This window comes from Hyperoodon ampullatus (assembly GCF_949752795.1).
Source record: "Hyperoodon ampullatus genome assembly, chromosome: 10".
NCBI lineage: Eukaryota > Metazoa > Chordata > Mammalia > Artiodactyla > Ziphiidae > Hyperoodon > Hyperoodon ampullatus.
Genome location: NC_136923.1, coordinates 100,536,516 through 100,554,880, shown reverse-complemented (window position 1 = coordinate 100,554,880; position 18,365 = coordinate 100,536,516).

Here is an 18,365-nt window from a genome sequence, read left to right as displayed (position 1 = left end):
AGCCACTCTGTGGCATGTGGGATCTTCCCGGACCGGGGCACGAACCCGTGTCCCCTGCATTGGCAGGCGGACTCTCAACCACTGCGCCACCAGGGAAGCCCTAAGCTACTATTTTAATGAAGAACTTTATACAGTTTTACTTTTGTATATATTTTCTCCTGCAGTGTGGTTTTTGAAGCATCGTAACTGTTTAAATGTATTGAGCATTTATGTAAAGGCACTTTGGGCAAACTTGGGCAAATTGTTTTTGCTTTGTACGTGCCAAAGACCCATCTGAAATCATTTGATTATAAGGCCACAGTTTCTATAAAAGGGGGTTTCACTGATTTAGAGAATTCAGTTGTTGATATAATCGTTCATCACAACTTTGTTCTATGTGTATTGATGATTATTTACAATAAGTTAGTCTTCATCTTTCATATTCTTTTTTGAGCTAGGACCTCCTAGTTTATAAGCTATTTCACGTTCAACTATGAGACCTGTTCATTCATTCATCAAATATTTGAGTATTTTAGGTGTGAGGATACAGCAGTAAATCCAAAGCAATTTCCATAGATAAACCTAGTTTCCCTTAAACCGAAGCTTGTACCTGCTTGTTTGAAAGTCAGTGGGTTATTGAGGGAGGGGCGGGTCTACTGGATAAAGCAGACAGAAGTTACTACCTTTAGCTGGTTTGCGTTTTAATAGGAAGACAAGGCATTAAACAAGTACAAAACAGTCTTATCAGCAGGCAGTATATTCCGGGGGAGGGGAAGAAATAATGTAGAGAAGAGAATGCCTGGGGCGGTGGGAGAGTGCAGGTTTAAAACTGGCCACGCTGAGAGGCCATATTTGGGCAAATACTTGAAGGATGTGAGTCATGTGCATGTGGGGAGAGAAGAGCATTCCAGGCAAAGCAAACAGCAAGTGCAAAGGCCCTGAGGCAGAAGTGTGTCTAAAATGTTCCAGAAACAGGGAGCTAGAGCATCATAACCACAGGGGGAAGTAGCAGCTTAGATCAGGTGGTGGTATGTTCCTGGAAGGTTTTGAGCAGAGGAATGGTGTAATCTGACTTCTGTTTTGAAAGGGTCGCAATCCCTGGGGCTTCCAGGGAGAATGGACTAGGAGATGGGTGGGGGTGGACAGGCGGCTGGGTATGTACCGTGGTAACCCACGCTACAGATGACGGAGGCTCGGTCCAGGATGGTAGCAGTGGACATGGAGAGAAGCGGTTGGATTCTAGGTAAAGCAGGCACGGTGAACTGGATGTGCCATGAGAAATGCCGATTTTAGTCCTTGAATCAAAGGCAATTTCCATAGATAAACCTAGTTTCCCTTAAACTGAAGCTTGCACCTACTTGTTTGTTATTGAAGGAGGGGCGGGGTCAATTGAGCTTTTAAAGTTTTAAGTCAAATTTATTACGTTCATAATAGCCTCTCTTCCTGACTTGAACAAAGTTCAACATATGAAGTATAATTTCAGTGAAACACAATTGTATGTCCTCTAAAATATTCTACAGTTAACACAACCAAAGAGAAAACAAAAAAGGAGGCTGAGCAATCCAGTACACCTTGAGGGATTCATCTTCAGGACCCCCCAATTCTCTCTCATGGGTTGGGTCTTACCTCCAGCCAGGCATGTTTGAATCAGGTGGTCGGGCTCCGCAGTGCCATCTTTGGTGAATCGAATGCAATCACTAGGCTTGGATTCAGTTTCACTGGGCAAAAGTGGTGTCGGCAGGATGGACACTCGTGACCTGCTGCCAGGAGGAAGTGGCTTGTGACGTGCCAGGATTTGGGACTGTAGGGGATTCTAATTGGAGGAGCCTTTTTCTGACAGCTTGCTGATGTGGCTGTTTCCGCGTCTGGATTCTGGGCTGTAGCTGTGGCTGAGTGGGAACCACTGGTAGCATTCTTGCCAAACTAGTCTGAAACCGTTTCCCTTGTTTGTTTCTTGCCAGGAGGTCTGGAAGAAGCAGCCTCTTTGTAGGCAAACTTAACAGGGCTGCTTTCTGCCTTTGACTGCAATAGAATTTTGAGCACTTGACAGGTTTTAGTGTCCCTGGATTATTGGTTGTGCAGTGACTTTCCATTGGGAGAGATGAGCTTTGGGGTCTCTTGATCCAAAGGCTGGGACATGATTTTGTCAGTTGTTGATGTATCTGGTTTTCTGTCCCATTTTGTTGATTTTCTAATCCCTTCAAAAATGCAGGTGTTTCTAAAAGTTTACTGTGAGGAATCTGGATGATTTCGTTGAAGCACGAAATCACAGCCATTTCCTCTGTGGCTCTACTTAATCTTCCTTCGATGAAGCAGTTTAGGAACAGAACTTTCCCTGGCCCAGGAGCTCCAGCATTTGAGCCTGGCCTTGGAGTGAAGAGGTGGGCACAGTGGCAGCTGGCTGCCTAGGTCTGATCAAATGCGAATCCACGTTTGGGGCTGACATCACTTTTTCTTCAGCTTTCTCTACTCCTTGATGAAGATGGACTCAATCGGTTGAAGAACTTTGTAGTTTGGTACTAAGACTTGGAGAAGAGCTCTCCTTTTCATGGGTTTCTGCTGAATTCTGTGCAAGCAGCTTGTTCCTTGGTTGCAGGCCTATCCTGTTTTGTGGCTGATTTCATTAACCTTTTGGCTCAAAATGAAGAGATGAAGAAGTTCTTCTAGAAGCTGGTAAAAATTCACTTGAAGGACATCTCAAATGTCATGGGCTCTGAATGTTGACATTTCTAAAAATCCTTTTGGTTTTCAAGAGCTTGACAGATTTTCTAATTTTTAGTTGTTTATACACATATAAGTAAAGACCAGGAACATTCATTCAGAGCTTGACTTTGACTTCTGGGGTTTACTTTTTGATGATGAAAGGGTCGCATGAATCAGCAGGTATGGTCTGCTGGTATGGTCAAGGTATGGTCTCCTGTGAAGATTTCCTGTGACCACATCAAATGGCTAAGATTTTCAACCTTTGGTGATCGTAAACCAAGAGCTCTCCGTGTTCTGTCTCTTGAATAGGATTAGGTTATTACATCCCTAATCCATTTTGGTTGGAGTTTTTTTTTTTTTTTGCAATACGCGGGCCTCTCACTGCTGTGGCCTCTCCCGTTGCGGAGCACAGGCTCCGGATGCGCAGGCTCAGCAGCCATGGCTCACGGGCCCAGCCGCTCCGCGGCATGTGGGATCTTCCCGGACCGGTGCACGAACCCGCGCCCCCTGCATCGGCAGGTGGACTCTCAACCACTGCGCCACCAGGGAAGCCTGGTTGGAGTTTTTAACTTCCATATCCTTTGGGTTTGTGTTACCTCGGACATCAGGGCTTTTATTTTAGTGCTCCAGGGAAATTATAGTGTTGTGTCTGAAATCATTTAAGCTTGTTTCCGAAGGAAAAGATACCTTTCTTGCGTCTGTGTTCTCCAGAGATCTTAGTCGCGGTTGGTAGTGCTGTGGGAACCTCTGGGCTTGAACTTGGAGAATGAAGACTTGAACTCGTGGAATTTTTGGTTTTCGGCTTTCCTTCATTTTCTCTGTCACTCCACATCCTGCTTTGACTGCTGGCAGGCCGTGTTCGTGAGGAGGTGGCCCTTGTACCGCCTGGAATAGCCACACACCCACAAAATCCTTTCTCTCTCCTTCTTTCCCAGAATGGCAAGGGCATCATCCGTGTGTGAGCACAGCTATTTCTAGCTCTCTGAGAGCTTTCCACCCCTCTTATCAATGCACCTGAATAACTTTAAGGCCAAGCAACTTAATCATCTCAGGGTGAAATTTTAACCTTTACACATTTTCTGCATAGCTGTCTTGGAGTCATAAAATTGTCAGTGAAAAAGTGGTGGGTCCTTGGGGTCCAAGTGCAGCAGCTGGAGAGGCGGGCAGGCAGAGGATGGGCTGTTGAAAGTATGCATGGGGGTTGCCCTTGAGGGTAGCCTCTGCGCTACAGCCGTGGGCATGAGTGGCTGCACAGGGGAGCATCAGAGGCTTAGGTCAAGGAACTGAGGCCAGGGTTTTGCAAGGACCATCTGTGTTGGGACAGGGCCTAGTTTTAGAGTGTCAGTGAGTGACATGCCTGAATCTTCAGTGGGCTGGGAGAGGGGTGACGTGGACGCCTGTAATGATGGGGGGAGGTGAGTGGTGTCGGATGACGTCAGTGCCCTCCGGAGAGCCAGGGTTTAAATGGGGCAAGGAGAGGAGAACCCTCAGAGGAGACGCTGAGGATACGAGGCTTTTTGCTGGTGTCTGACCCCACGTGGGTTCCCGACGGCACTGCGGGGAGTGTTTCGGGATGGAGAAGAGTAGGAAAAGCCCCGTTGTGGGGTTGGATGCTTCTGAGTCTGAGGACCTGACCCCATTAAGTAGGCAGATGCCACAAGCACATGGAGATAAAAGAGTAGTGCCTGCCTCGTGGACTTCTTGTGAAGGACACAGGAGAGCCACGGGGAGCTTGGCAAGGGCTGGATCAGGCTGGTGAACCTGGACTCAGTCATTCAAGATGGAGCAGTCCGACCCCTTGGTGTTCCTGCAGTGATGTGAGAAGAGGTTCACAGAACCTAGAAAGTATCTTGCCTCCCCCCAGAAACGGTGAACCTCAACCCATGTAGCCACCAGCTGTAATCAGCTGTTTACAAAGTATACAGCTCACAGGAACAGGATAAATGATGCTGGGAGGATATAGTCAACCGAATTCAGAATAAGGGGGGAAAAAAAGAAGAGGGAGAGCTATGATAAAGAGGTCCAAGAGACATATTTCCCAATGCTGTGGATTTCACTTGGATCCTGATTAGATCAAACGAACTGTAAAAAGATGGACTGTTTGGGGGTTTCTTTTTAGACAAATAAGGAAAACTAAAAATGGAGGAGGTGTTGGATGATAGTAAGGGATTGTTAATTTTACTGTGTGTGATAGTGGTATTGTTTTTAAAAATGGTTCTCTCAGAGTATGGACTGAAGTCTTTATGGGTGAGATGGATAGAATGCCTGCGACTTTCAAAATTCTCCATCCTTGACCGACTCCTAAAGGAAAGTGGTGGATGAAGCAGAAATAGCAGGAGGTCAGTAGTTTCTAAAGCAGAGTAATGGGTATGTAGGGATTTATTTTACTCTTCTCTCTCTGTAACAATTTCTGTAAGAAAAAAGGTGTTTTTTTTTTTACTGAGTCAAAGTAAATATATTAAGTACTTAAAACAGGGCTTGTCACATAGTAGGACTGTATTACGCGAGTATCTATATTTTTATTTTACTCGTTATTCTTTTGTTTGTTTGTTTGTTTGTTTGCAGTACGCGGGCCTCTCACTGTTGTGGCCTCTCCCAATGCGGAGCACAGGCTCCGGATGCGTAGGCTCAGCGGCCATGGCTCACGGGCCCAGCCGCTCCGCGGCATGTGGGATCTTCCCGGACCAGTGCACGAACCCGTGTCCCCTGCATCGGCAGGCGGACTCTCAACCACTGCGCCACCAGGGAAGCCTACTCGTTATTCTTAAGTAACTTTTTTTGCCCAGGCATCAAGGTTTAATCATCTGGGCCAAAGAAGTAGGTCTAGGTAGAACTGTGATGGCTTCTGGTACTGGCCCAGCTCGGCAATGTCACTTGAAATGCCTTTTGTGAAGGTAGTTCGAGAGCTTGTATATTGAACAAATGGTGACAGAAGTTTTAGTGCTGCCAAGCCTGACCCTTGTTTTAACATGTCACCTTCTCAGTGACCTGTCCTAACCACTCTGTCTGGATTTGCAGTCTGCCCCCTTAGCTAAGGCCCCTACACACCTTATTACCTTTGCTCTGCATAGTTTTTCTAAAGCTCCTCTAACTAACTAACAGGTAGACCTCGTTTTATTGCACTTCACAGATAATTGCGGTTTTTACAGATTGAAGGTTTGTGGCAACCCTCTGTTGAGCACGTCTGTCTGTGCCATTTTTCCAACAGCATTTGCTCACTTTGTGACTCTGTGTTACATATTTTGATAGTTCTCAAAATCTTTGAAACCCTCTACCAGCAAAAAGATTACATCTCGCTGACAACTCAGATGATGGTTAACTTTTTTTAGCAATAAAGGATTTTTTGATCACTTTTTTTAGACACAATGCTATTGCACACTTACAGACTACAGTCTAGTGTAAACATCACTTTTTTCTGCACTGGGAAACCAAAAAATCCACGTGACTTGCTTTATTGTGCTACTCGCTTTATTTGGTGGTCTGGAGCCGAGCCCACGGTATGTCCGATCTCTGCCTGTACTTACATGCTGAATTTTCTCATGCGTATTGTGTGTCTTCCCTCACCTCCCAACCTCTTCCTAGAATGTAAGCACCACGGGGGCAGGGATTTTTATCTTTGTTCAGTTTTGTATCCCAGCACCTAGAATTGTGTCTAAAATACCATAAATGCTCAATAAATATTTAAGGGAATAATACGTTGTGTTTCTTAAACAAAGGTGGAGCTGTGACATCAATTGGATACACACCGCACCCCACCCCCATGGTGATAAATATGAAGACTAGGGGTTGATGTGCATTGACTTGTGCCCTCTAGCCCTCCCGTCAGTGACCAGGGGCACCCACTGTAAGGTGACCGACCTACGCCTGGGGGCTACAGCACTGCCCCTACACAGTCTTCTGTCCTCAGACCCTCGGCATCAGCACAGCTCTCCAGCCAATGGAACGGGTGCATTTTAAACTGGATTGTTGTTTTGGCTTTGACCACGTGAGACCATTTGACTGTTATCCAAAGTGCCTGGGCAACAATGGATCGACTAATGAGTTATTCAATCCCAAATCACCATCATGTAGGAGAATGGGAGACCTGATATAAGCCTAGGCTTATAGCCACACATTTTGCCAACTCTTCCCAAATATGGACTGAAAGTTTTGAAAATAAGTTGATCTTAATAGATGTTTCTGGTGGTGGTCTGTGAGAACTGTTCCAGATACAGATGTATTTTTGATGTATTTGTGGGGGGAGGTGGGCTCCACTTCCTACTCGACCATCTTGACCTCCTCCTCAAGGGATGGTTCTGAGTTTGAACTAGGCCTCTGCTTCCTTGAGAAGCTGACCAACTCTCACAGTGAAGCACCATCAACAGGGCATAAAACAGGACCCCAGCCCCAGGGGTGGGCATGATTGTCAGTAGGTGCTTGGTCTGGCCCAACCTGGTTTTTCAGTAAATGATACCAATATTGGCGGTGATGTTGGGAGCCTCCCTCCTGCTGCCGGGCACATGAACATGGTCAAGGCTAGCCGGGGCAAGTTGCAGGAATGGATAAAGCACTTTCTGCTGGGGGAAGATTTCTCGTCTGTGGATTGCGGGAATTGGACCAGATAGCCATCAAATTTCTCCTTTACAATTCTATTATTTTTAAACATGTAGCATGGACTTCCCTGGTGGCTCAGTGGTTAAGAATCCGCCTGCCAATGCAGGAGACACGGGTTCGAGCCCTGATTTGGGAGGATCCCACATGCCACGGAGCAACTAAGCCCGTGCGCCACAACTGCTGAGCCTGTGCTCTGGAGCCTGTGGTCCACAACTACTGAGCCTGTATGCCACAACTACTGAAGCCTGCGTGCCTGGAGCCCATGCTCCGCAACGGGAGAAGCCACTGCAATGAGAAGCCCGCGCGCCGCAACGAAGAGTAGCCCCCACTCACCACAATTAGAGAAAAGCCCGCACGTAGCAACGAAGACCCAATGCAGCCAAAAATAAATATAAAAAATAGTAAATTAAAAAAAAAAGTGTAGCACAGATGACTCTTATTGAAAGGAGTTGCCAATAGGTATTTTTGGGACTTTCCTGGCCATCCTGTGGTTGGGACTTGGCGCTTTCTCTGCCAGGGCCTGGGTTTAATCCCTGGTCGGGGAGCTAACATCCCGCAAGCTGCGAGGCGTGGCATGAAAAAACGAAAAAAAAAACATTTTCAGAGAGAAGGAAAGGGGTCTCAGATGAAGGCTTGAAGAGGAATACAGAATGAAAAATAAAGAAAGCACGTGTGAGGGCAAATAAATAACAGCCATTGATTGTTAAAAAGAAAAGAAAAGAAAAGAAATGGTGTTTTACAGGAGTCCTGGATATTGCTAAACAAAGTGCTGTAGTTTTATGGATGACCAAAGGCCTCAAATTTCGTGCTCAAAGAAGTTTCATGTTTTTCTCATGGATACTGCACACTGTGTGTTATCTATTTCTGATTAAGATTTCTGGCTTTATATAAAATTAATAAAGCAACTGACAGAGTGAAAAAAAAAGTAGCATATCAATGATTTAGAAAAGGCCCTTCAGAGGCCAAAAGACCAGGTTAGAATTACATCTCTTAAAACAGTTTGTTTATTAAAATACAATAAGTGGGTTTAAGGTGCCAATTATATCCCACAGGCCAGGTTTGCTTTTCACCTGTATCATAGTCTCATAAGGCAATTTTATTTTTTTTACCGTGTGCCATTTGAATTTAACGATGGGAATTCTGTTCATTGTCCTGCAATAATTTTTGCTCCTCTGGAGGGAGATATTTGCCTAAGTTCTTATCATTAATGTCCTGCGAGCTGCAGGAATGGCCCGTGGACTATTGATTGTACAGGAGGCATAAGACTAGTCAAGTTCATGTCTTTACCTTCTCCTTAAAGGCTTAAATGAATGGATCCTTATGGCAGCAGGTTCATGTTTGGTGGTTGATGTTTAATCCTTTTCAAGAGCTCCTGAAGAAAAAGCTCCTCAATAACATTTCCTAGAAGTTGTAATTCATTTAATCAAGAGCTGTTCGTTTTACTTTGAAATTAGACACATACTTGAAGCAAAGAATATCAACCACACACAAAAAGACTCCTAAAGAGCCTTAGACTGGAAATCTGACCTGTTATTAACTTGTGACGCTCATTTCATCTTTCTGGGCCTCAGTTTCCTCATCTGTGAAACAATGACATTGGGGAGATGAAGCCTGTGATCGTTCTTGAGCTGCACTTTCCATGTGGTATCCACGGGCCACATGTGACGGTCAAGTTTTTGCAATGGTGCTAGTCTGGACTGAGAGTGTAAAATACACACTGGATTTTGAAGACTTAGTATGAAAATTATATATATATATATATAAAGTAACTGTAATTTTTTGATATTGATTTCTTGTTGGAACAATAATATTCTGCATGTATTGGGTCAAATAAAATAAATTAGAATTAATTTCACCTATGTTTACTTTTCTTGTGGGGTAGAAAAGTTTAAATGACATATGTGAATATGTGGTGTATAGGACAGAGCAACATACAAAGGAAGGAATGAGCAAGATTTCCCCCAGAATCTATCTCAACCCATCTTCTACAAGAGAGTTTTAATACTTCACATTCAAAAATATATTATTTCTGAGGGCAAAATTGCCATTCTAATTGGCTTAAATACAGATCGTATATACGGTGTATGAGGGACAACAGGTCTTTTTAAAAATAAACAAGTAAAAGGAGACATTAGGACTTCCCTGGTGGTGCAGTGGTTAAGAATCCACCTGCCAATGCAGGGGACACGGGTTTGAGCCCTGGTCTGGGAAGATCCCACATGCCACGGAGCAACTAAGCCCGTGCGCCGCAACTACGGAGCCTGAGCTCTAGAGGCTGCGAGCCACAGCTACTGAGCCCGCGTGCCACAACTACTGAAGCCCATGTGCCTAGAGCCCGTGCTCCACAACAAGAGAAGCTACTGCAATGAGAAGCCCACGCACCACATCAAAGAGCAGCCCCCGCTCGCCGCAACTAGAGAAAGCCTGTGTGCAGCAACGAAGACACAACGCAGCCAAAATTTAATTAATTAATTAATTAATTTAAAAAAGGAGACGTTAAATACTTGTTTTTTACCCACAGAATTTTGTGCGCTTGTTGGTTTGCTCCTCAAACTTTCCTACCAAAAGGGATTCACCGAGACAGAAGAACATGGCCCCAGGATGCCTTCCACTCCACTTCCAGGCAGGCCTTTTTTTTTAATGTCTTAAAGCTTAAGAGATTTTAGCTTAAAAGACAAAATCCATGTGAGTTTTGCATTCATAATAAATTTCTGTTAAGAACTTTGGGGAAAAGTTTTAAATTATCATCAAGTAATATCGATGCTCTAAGAAGTGGTGCCTCACGTATAATCCGAGGTTTCCTTGGTCCACATCAGGACCATCATAATCCTATTTTATTTTAAAGTCAGTTGCTAGTGTAGCAGGATTATTGCTTGTAAATTGCAGAATAACAGTGTCCATTATATTGCAGTAGGATTAAATGAGATTTAATGCAGACAAGTCATTTAGCACACACTAAATGTTTCTAAAATATAAGTATTGGCTATTATTCTCATTTGGTTCCTAATAGGTGCCGTTCCACATAAAATGAAGGACAGAGGCTAAAGACTTTTTCTTAGAGAATGCTGACTGTACTGGGATGGCTCACATCAAGTTATAACATTGTATCAGGACTGCCATTATACCAGTGGGATACCGGTTTCATTTACAGTTTTGTTCATATGTATGCAGGTGTTAGTAGGAGCCCGTGTGTCCTAACTGAGAAAGTCCCAGATTTGAATGAAGAAACCCTGAAATTTAGTCCAGGATCTGCTACTCCTTTTTATTTATAACTTATAACCTGTCTATGAAGAACTGTTAAATGGTCTTTAGTAAACAGCATATTCAATACTATTGCTAAAAGGAACAAAGCCGTTTGGAGGAAGGGAGACGTGAATACAGCAACAACCTATAGGCTGATGTACCTGTTGCCTGGCTGAATTTCCTCCTGTGTTGGGCTTGGAAAAGTCATTTGACGTAAGCCCTTGTGTCTCATCTCCTTAACAAGGGTGATTGCTAAGGCCTAAGCACTGAACTTGCCAGACAGCCTGACTTCACATTCCACCTGGTTGGCATTTGAAGTCAGCCTCGTTTCAAATTCCACCTCCACTATTTGCTAGCTGGACAAACTTGGGCAAACCAAACTTTCTGAACTCGCTCCTTCATCTGAAACAAGCCTGGTACTCAATTAATATTGGTTTCCCCTAAGAATTCTAGGAAATGCTAAGGCAAGTTCCCTCGCAGTGTCACTTTCTTGCTCCGTTTCCCTCTTCCAGAAGGAATACGTTTTATTTTACCAACAGGGTAACTGGGAACTTGAAAACGGAGAGTTCCAGAGCGAGTGGTCTAAGTCCATGAACAGCCCTTGGAGAAGTGAGGAGAAAATGACCTTCACCACCAACAGGTTGGAATAGGGTTTTAGGAGCAGATGAGGGGTGGGCATTCCCTGGTGGTCCAGTGGTTAGGACTCCGCCCTTCACTGCAGGGGGCATGGGTTCGATCCCTGGCCAGCCAGAGGGTGGGGGATGCGGGAGGGGAATCTAGTTAGAAGCAAATTACTGGACAAGGAGCACATGAGGACCAAACGTACATGGTGAATTTCCGTGGAAGGAACCTCAACGGGGCGGAGGGCAGGGGACTGCCGGAGGGGTGAGGTGGGAAGTGCAGAGATGGGTAGAAAGGGGAGGGTGGAGGAGTCCGAAAGCCAAACTCCCAGACTGGGCAGTTTCACTTGTGCCAGCCCCGCCCTAGCTTAAAAGGGTGGGCGGAGTCGGCCTCATCCTGGTAGAAAACCGCTCCCTGTTTTGGGGCCTGGGATCTCTGCCTGATGCTTGGGAGGCTCAGGTGGTGCTGGTTTGGCACCCACCCTAGCACCTGAGCAGGAGAGGCCGGCCTTCCCAGCTAGGTGAAGGGCTGCGTGCTCACCCCAGGGGCAGGGCTGGGGCTGAGGCTGTGAGATCAGCTGAGCGCTGGACTCCCCACCCCGCGGGACCCGAGTGTCTCTGGGCGGGCTGGCCATGTTGTAATTAGGATTTTCTGCAGTAGAGCCGTGGGTTGATTTGGAGGATGGTCGTTTTTCTGCTTTTGCTTTTTGGCTGCTTTTTGTTTGGTTTGGTTGGTTTTAGCTTCATGGCAGCCTATGGAGCATCTAGTTACCCGGCTTAGTGGAAAGTGGAAAGCCGGTGGCCCTTGCTTTCACCGGGAAGCCCACTCTGGTTAGGATTTCTCTGTCCCCTCCTGCAGGAGCTCCGCTGCTTCTTCCCCAGTTTATGAACAAGTCTGCTTTGTTTGCTGCTTTTAGCCTGTGCTCGCCAGGGAAGAAAGTGGCCAGAAAAGCAGTGAGCAGTCTTGGCCATTAGCTGGATTCACTCTCCCAGCATCTCTCTGAAATACCTTTGACCTTGGGGCATGGTTCTGAGGCCCTGGGATAGCCCAGAGGGGGCTGAAGTCCTCCTGCCTCTGGAGTCTGGGCTCAGGGAACAGAGAGCAGGTTCTCTGGGGACAGTTCTCCAGGATGAGGCAGTTTCTCAAGGTGTCACAGAGACGGAAATCTAGCTCTCTTGACTTGAATGGGCTTGTTAGGAGTCCAGGAAAAAAAGAAAACAATCCTTCAAAGATCTTAACAATGGGAAAACATTTTTGTAACAAAGAAAGGGCAAGCCCCTACAAGAAGGCAAGTCACAGAAAAGATCACTGAATGGTTGTATTTGGGGTATGAAATTTCAGCTGCTTCTACCTTCAAGCCCAAGGGAGACCCCACCCAGCCTCAGTGGGCTGTCCTGGTCCAACCACCTTATGCTAGGCATGTTGCCAGCCAGTATCAGCATCCCAGCATGCAGAGGAGTCTGTTGTCCAGACCATGAGGATTGAGGGGGAGAAGAATCCGAGTAGACACATTAGGGGTGCTTTGGATACAGCTGTTCGAGGCTGGGTGTGGGTGAGGCTGCCTGAGGCCGCTGGAGCTGGATGCTGGCCGGAGCTGCATCACATTGAGGCAGCGTGAGCGCCGCCTGCACGTGATGGAAACCCATGTGTCCCCAGAAAATACAGGACAATGAAGAAGGTCACCCAGTGCTTGTGGACGGGGGTGGTGCAGGATCCATCTGGCCTTTTAGGAATGTGCGAGGCCAGTGTCTGTGGACGTTCCCAGTAGCAGAACCTGCAGACAGAGGCCAGCCCGACATAGCTAGGGTTGCCCACTAGGTGGATGGAGGTGGGTGAGGATCAGGCCGTCTGGGATTTGGTTGTCTGTCCTCTCCGGCTGCTCTTCGTGGTGGAGCTCCCCTCCTTCAGACCATCTCCTTGAAGCAGACAAGAAAGATGAGGGGGACCAGGCAGTGGGAAGAGCTTTGAGGCCCCTCCTGGCCGAGGCCCATTTTGTCATCCCCAGCTCCGGGCAGCGGGGCTGTCGTAGACTCTATACCCTGGATGTAGAAACAGGATCCACTTTCCCATGGCCCGTAAGGATCTTTCTTGGAGGGGTTTTAGATGCTCTCTGCCACACACAATTCCAAGAAAACCAGAGGAAGGAGGAAAGTTCTAGATGTGACGGTCAGCCCTGCTCTGGTTCTGAGGGTGACAGTCAGGCTGCGGCAGCTTGACTGTCCCTCCCACATGAGTGTCTGGGCTGCTCTGGGGCTACTTCCCGGCCTCCGCAGGCCACGCAGCTGCTCACAGGCCTCTTAGGCATCCGTGAGTCTGTTCTGGGTTGTGTGGTGTTGGGTTTTTGAAGTAGGAAATGTAAACAGCTGAATGAAACACCATCCAGAGCCCTCCTTGCTCTGGTTTACGATCTTTCAAGCTCCATTCTTGGGGAGGCCTTGACCACACAAAGTCCAGTCTGAGGTCCCAACAGAGGTTTGAGAGCGGGCAATAAATTTTTACAATAAACAGATTTGCATACCTTGGATTCTCTTTCTGACATCCATGCCCCCATCGAACGAATCTCCCTGCAAATAAATAGAAAGTCAGTGAAAATCAACACTAACCATGTAGTTCATTCTCTCTCTCCCTCTTTTTTTTTTTCTGAATTGAATATTATTCTAAACCTACTGATGATATGCTATTGAGAGATATACAAGATGTATACTATAGCTACTGCCCTTAATGTTACTGCTTTCTTATGGAATAAAACACACACACACTGGCTGCCAGCATCCGGAAGCCTCGCGCAAGGGGGGAGCTTTGATTGCTTCATCCCTCAGTGTGTGAACGTCCAAGCCATCCTCTGCCCTCAGTACAGTCTCCTGACCCCTAACTGTGCCTGGTGTCCCCCGGTCCAGAGAGCCTCTCCTTCACCTTCCCCTGGCAATAGACCTCCCCGCTGTTGCCCTGGGGGAGGTGCAGTCGTGGAGTGGGGGAGGGGATCCGTGGATCTAACTGCTTCTTAAACAGCTTTCATCCTCCACCTCCCGAGGAGGAAAGTCACACCTCCTTTACTGCTGGCTCCTGGGACCCCTGGTACTGCCATTCCCCGCATCTTTTAAGGATCCTGGGCTGTAAGTCAAGCTGTTCTCAGCTTCCCCCGTTGGTTACTCAGTCTTTTCAGGTCAGCAAAGTCACTTACCACTGTCCATCTGTTTTCCAGCTTCCAAGGTTTTATTTTGTCTCCTCTCTCATTCTCCCTGGCCATGTGCCGGTTTTGTTTCTTTGGTTTTTAGCACTTCAGGAGGAATGAAATGAGTTGTGTGTGCTCATCATGTATCTTTACCCAGAACTGCATCTCAGATTCTAACAGAACTGTTTGCTTAATGAAGGATATACAAACAGCAGAGATGGCCTGGAGATCTTTTTTTTCTTTGGTGTGAGACCCTACGAGAAAAGGAAATAAAAAATTACATTTTGGGCTTCCCTGGTGGCGCAGTGGTTGAGAGTCCGCCTGGCGATGTAGGGGACACGGGTTCGTGCCCCAGTCCGGGAAGATCCCACATGCCGCGGAGCGGCTGGGCCCATGAGCCATGGACGCTGAGCCTGCGCGTCTGGAGCCTGTGCTCCGCAACGGGAGAGGCCACAGCAGTGAGAGGCCCGCGTACCACACACACACACACACACACACACACACACACAATTACATTTCGATGAATGCATAATTCTTTTATCTCTATTTTATCTTAAGGATCTTTTCAAAGCAGGCCAAGGAAGGTCAAGGAGAGGTAGTATTAATTCATTATGGACAGATTTCAGGTCTCTCTCTCTCTCTTTTTAATTGATAAAACTTTAAAGATCATACATATTTTCACTTATGACAATGGAAAAAAAGGATCACAAGAGGACAGGGTTACTTGGTGGGCAAAAGACCAGCAGAATTTTTTCAGTCACATTGCTTAGAATTGACAGCACATGGTGGTAATAAAAAGCAGAGGGAGTTTTAATTGGCTATTGTTGTTAAATTCTTTGCAGGCAAACCCATCCCTTATTGTCTGTACCCTCGATAATGTCTCCCTCTCCTAGGACACCACTGCTTGGAGGTTCTGGTTGAGGATCCTGGGAAAAGAGACTTGTAGTGATGATGTGGAGATTTGAGACTTCAGGCAGAAAATGGCAAGTTTCTGGGCTTTCAGAAATTTTAAAACTTCAGAAACTAAAAATTGTTGGCGGTTCTTCATATTATTTCATCTCTATAAAATTCTGAACGTGGAAGGAATGTGTTTCCTCGTATTCTTCTTCATTTAGTCATGCATTTAATACATATTTATTGAGAACAAATTGTGTGCCAGCCCTGTGCTGGGACTTGAGGGATGCAAGGCTATTTAAGACTTGTCTCGGAGTTAGTCTGGAGTCCAGCTGGAGAGAGAGACGTCTTCTTAAAAAATGCACTAGAGGTACCATGTGAAACGTGATATAGTAGGGGTTTTCCCAACTACACAGTCCATAGGAGGCCCAGAGAAGGATGGTATTGATTTTGCCTGGGGGCACAGGAGGCCTTCGGCTGGAGAGGGTGTCCAGATAGCAAACTAGCTCGGACAGAGAAGGGGTGTCCTGGTGGGAAATGAAATCATTAAGGATGCTGAAGAGTAGGGTGAGTTTTGGGGCCAAGGTGCTTCAAAAGGATTTAAATTGATTTTTTAGGCAAGTGGATTTCAAAATCAGGTCCATGGCAGGGCTACCCTCTTACCACTCATTGGAGATCCTGACTTGGCCTTTCTTGGGTCCTCTGAGTCTCCATTTTTAAAAAAGCTCTCAGGTCTATTAACCAGGTTTAGAAACCATTGCTCTAGGCAGTGCAGTCCCCCTGAAGGAATGTTAAGTAGAAAGAGAACATAACAGATTGGCATTTTAGAAATATCCCTTTGGCCGCAATGTGGAAGTTGGACTGGGCAAGAGACTGGAGACAGAAAAGCCACTTGGGAGGCTAACGAGAAAGTGGGCCTTTCGGAGGCAGTGGTACTCGGGCTGGAGAGGATTCGACTTGACAGCCCGTGAAGAAGCAGCCGTAGGGACGGGAGGAGAGCAACTCACTGACTCCCAGGTTTGCGGCCCTGATGGCGCCAGGGGAGACAGCGGCACAAGCCACTAAGGTGGAGAATCAGGACACGATCAGGTTTGGGGAGACGGAACATGATACTTTGGGGGAATAATGAGTTTGCAAGTGTGTAAGTCGATGTGGTGATGTGGGAGTTGCCACTTGGGGGAGGGGCAAAGAGGAGGGTTTGACATGATAGGAATAAGTGAGTGTGAGGGGTAGACACGGGAAGAGAACATTGCTTTCAACATTGAAGGCAGGCAGGACAGTGCACGTGGGGTGGAAGAAGGTGGAGGACACAGGAACCGTGGCAAACAGGAGCAACCAGAGGGACGGGAGGAAGATGAAGGGTTAAGTGTCCCCCAAACAGATGAGGACAGCCTGGAAGAAGAAGGGTGTGTTCAGCCAAGCCCCACTCTCCCCCAAGGCCCCCTGGGAGCGGGTGGCCATGTGCCCAGAGGGGAAGGGAGGAGAGCAGAGATGGGGATCTCCCTCAATTATTTTTAATCTCCTTGCAGATTCTGTCAGGACTCAGCAGCATTTTCTCCCAGAGACAAAAGCTGGCAGATGCTTGGGGTCTGGGTGGAGCTCCCTCAGCCTTTTGCTGAGTGAGAAGCTCCTGCAAAGCTTTGGTGTCCTGGCTTTGAAGGAACTGGGCTTTCCAGCCTCTGGGAAGAGGCTAGCTCTGAGCAGTGCATTGCCGTATACATTGCTTCTGATTTTGGCAGGATACGCCCAGGGCTCAGTAATCATTCTAGACACTGCGAAAAAGAGAAACGACATTTAAAGGGAAAAAATACATTTTTTCCCCATATCCTATGCTCTCCGCTCTTTGAGCTTTCAGTTTAAATGGGCCTTTATGGTTATTAATGAAGGGTAATCAAGGCCCCCTATTATGAGATAAAATATATTTTATTTTTTAAGCTTTTTTTTAGCCACCAAGATTTAGTGGGGGGGGTGTTTCTTAATCATATATATATATATATATTTATTGAAGTACAGTTGCTGTACAATATTATATAAGTTACAGGTGTAGAATATAGTGATTCACAATTTTTTTAGTGCTTCACAGTTTTAAGGATTTATAGTTATTATAAACTATTGGCTATATTCCCCATGTTGTACAATATATCCTTGTAGCTTATTTTATACCTAATAGTTTGTACCTCTTACACCCCTACCCCTATCTTGCCTCTCCCCCCTTCCTTCTCCCCACTTGTAATCACTAGTTCGTGTTCTATATCTGTGAGTCTGCTAAAGATTTAGTATTTTTGATCTGAAGATTTCAGGCCTCATTAGGGACACAAAGGAATTAATCTATTCAGCACTCCCTGTAAAGTAGGGAAGAGCAATTCTCTCCGTTTTGTGGAGCTATTTTTTTGGACAGATGATTTTGGATAGATAATCAGGTGCTAGGAGTACATTCACTCACTTATTCATTCAGCAGATATTTATTAGCTGCCTACTCTGTACATAATCGTGTATATGAAACTCTGCCCTGCCCACAGGGACACAGCCAGCCGGGGAGACGAGACGTGCCATGCGCACCAAGTTTAAAAACGCTGCCAAGACAAGGCTTAGGCCATTGCTCTCAAAACGAAAGGCAGAAGGTAGGAGCTTCTGTTGTTAGGTCTGTCTGGCCTGGAGAGGCTGCTGGAGAAGACGGCCTGGGAGCGAGATACAGCAGAGTGGCCTCTGCAGTGAGCTAGCCCTCGGCCTCCTCTGCTCTGGAATGGGTGTAACTCTGTCTCCCTAACAGCTGTTGAAAGCACGAAGTTAAGTGTGCCTGATGTTCTTCCCTGTCGCCCCCCCACCAAACCCCGGCTCACACTGCGTTTGCAACAGCCTGCATCCTTGGCTGCCACCCTCACTGGCTGTGTCACCGTGACATCCCACCGTGGCACATCGTGGGGACTTTGTAAATATTTGTTGAATGAGGAAATAAAAAGCATTGTGGACAGAGAGTAGAGTGTGGTCTGAGCAGAGGCTGGAAAGCGCTTGGGGTGCTCAGAGGAGAGAGTGAGTCAACCTGCCTGGCTGGGGTAGAGGGCGCTGGGGGAGAGAACAGTGGTGGGCAGATGCGGACGCCCCTGGGGCACGTCCTACATGTCCGTGCATCAGGCTGAGGATCGGATGTTGTCCTGCTCGT